Genomic DNA, 2,500 nt, shown 5'->3' on the forward strand with positions numbered 1-2,500 from the left:
TCTGACGAGTAGGAGGGTCGCGGCGGTGTGCGCAGAAGGGTCTGGGCGCGAGCCTGCCTGGAGCCGCCGTCGGTGCAGATCTTGGTGGTAGTAGCAAATACTCCAGCGAGGCCCTGGAGGACTGACGTGGAGAAGGGTTTCGTGTGAACAGCCGTTGCACACGAGTCAGTCGATCCTAAGCCCTAAGAGAAATCCTATGCAGATGAGGTGTCCTAAGATCATACACAAAAATCGCAACAACAAACAAATATATATATGAGCGAAAGATACACACCCATTGGGCGAAAGGGAATCCGGTTCCTATTCCGGAACCCGGCAGCGGAACCGCATACCATTCGGGCCCTCGTAAGAGTGTTCGTCGGGGTAACCCAAAATGACCTGGAGACGCCGTCGGGAGATCCGGGAAGAGTTTTCTTTTCTGTATAAGCGTTCGAGTTCCCTGGAAACCTCTAGCAGGGAGATAGGGTTTGGAACGCGAAGAGCACCGCAGTTGCGGCGGTGTCCGGATCTTCCCCTCGGACCTTGAAAATCCAGGAGAGGGCCACGTGGAGGTGTCGCGCCGGTTCGTACCCATATCCGCAGCAGGTCTCCAAGGTAAAGAGCCTCTAGTCGATAGATTAATGTAGGTAAGGGAAGTCGGCAAATTGGATCCGTAACTTCGGAATAAGGATTGGCTCTGAGGAGCGGGGCGTGTCGGGCTTGGTCGGGAAGCGGGTTTGGCTGACGTGCCGGGCCTGGGCGAGCTGAACGGGACGCGGCGTATCTATCTCTCTCGGGAGTGGATATCGTCGCGCACCCCGGATCCGAGCTCGGTCCCGTGCCTTGGCCTCCCGCGGATCTTCCTTGCTGCGAGGCTTCCGCGGCGGTTCTACCGTCGCGGTCGTTCTCTTCGGCCGCCATTCAACGCTCAGCTCAGAACTGGCACGGACTAGGGGAATCCGACTGTCTAATTAAAACAAAGCATTGCGATGGCCCCCAAGGGTGTTGACGCAATGTGATTTCTGCCCAGTGCTCTGAATGTCAACGTGAAGAAATTCAAAAAAGCGCGGGTAAACGGCGGGAGTAACTATGACTCTCAGGTAGCCAAATGCCTCGTCATTGGACTAGTGACGTTACAAAGGCGGTGTGTCGCCGGGGCTTGGTTGTACTTGCTTTATAGCGATGTGCGGCCGGTCTCGGTGGCGCATCGCCTTATTTTTTTTTAAACCGTTTTCGTGTCATTATGCGAAACGGAAAGGTAAACAACAGCCCCGTCATCTGACTAGTGACGTATTAAAGAAAGCAATATGCCGCTAGCACCTGGCCGCGCGTGCTCGAAAAGCAATACGCCGCTGGGACTTGGCTGTGAGCGCCAGAAAGCAATACGCCGCTGGACTTAGCCGCGTTCGCCCAAAAACGATACGCCGCTGGGACTCTGGCGGATGAGCTGGAAGGTAGGCGCGGTCTGCCTATGCGTATGCTGGAAGAGCCGCGTGAGGGTGGCTGGTTGAGCGAAGCGATCTTGCTCGTTGTGTGGCGAGACGTTGAAAAACGGCTTGCCTCCGACGATGAAAGAGTCATAGTTGCTTGGGGGCAGGCAGGGCTTCGGCTCTGTCTGCTCAAGTCGCACTCCTACCTCCACGTGGTACCGCCGGTAACATACTCATTCGTGTCAGCGTGGGGAGTATCCCCCCGGACACCGAGTATGGCTAAAGGGAGTGCGGCGAAGCAGGAGCGAAAGACGACACCTAAAATCGGCTTGCCGATTCAACGGTGATTTCACCGTGAAAGGAATGGAGTTATCTCCATCAAAGGAACTCGTTCCTTGGTTATTTTTCTTGGCACGACTTGGCAGTTATAAGGTTATGAGCTGGACATAATCGGAAGTAAAATAAAAATAATAAAATTAAGAAAATATCATGGTAAATCGAAACTCTGATAGAGCCTCGGACGTGGCGTCTCTCGGTCCCGGAGGCGCCGCGGCGGATTCTTCCGCTCTGGAGGGGACTTCTGTTGACGACCCGGCTACATCCCCGGACACGAATGAAATAATGGTACCGATCGTGGGTGACCAGGTTGCCTGCCCTGTCTGCCAGAAAAGGGAAATCGACCTTTTCTTTTTGTCGTTATCAGACCTAGGGCGGCACCTGGAACAACATCACGTGACAGCCCGCATCCAATGGAGATGCAAAGACTGTGGGAAAGGCTTCCCGAAGCTTCATGGGGCCAGATGTCACCTGCCTCACTGTAGAGGCACGAGTCAGAGTGCTGGCGGCTCGCACAGATGCGAAACCTGCTCCATGAGTTTTGGGACGCTTAGAGGGCTGTCTACCCACGAGCGGCATGCGCACCCTGCCGTAAGAAACGTCAAAAGAAGGGGAACGGACCCCCCTGAGAAAAAATGGACGTTGGAGGAGTTGGCCCAATTAAGGGAACTTTGTGAGACCTATAAGGACCACAAATTCCCCAATAAAATGATAAGCGAGATCCTCACCAGCAAGACGATCGACCAAATCAGGTA

At 54.4% G+C, this 2,500-nt stretch overlaps 1 pseudogene; it reads left to right on the top strand.

Moving 5' to 3' along the window:
- Positions 1-2,500, top strand: part of LOC126876707 (large subunit ribosomal RNA) — an 8,465-nt pseudogene that overhangs the window by 1,738 nt on the left and 4,227 nt on the right.

This window comes from Bombus huntii, unplaced genomic scaffold (genome assembly GCF_024542735.1).
Source record: "Bombus huntii isolate Logan2020A unplaced genomic scaffold, iyBomHunt1.1 ctg00000090.1, whole genome shotgun sequence".
NCBI classification, from domain to species: Eukaryota; Metazoa; Arthropoda; class Insecta; order Hymenoptera; family Apidae; genus Bombus; species Bombus huntii.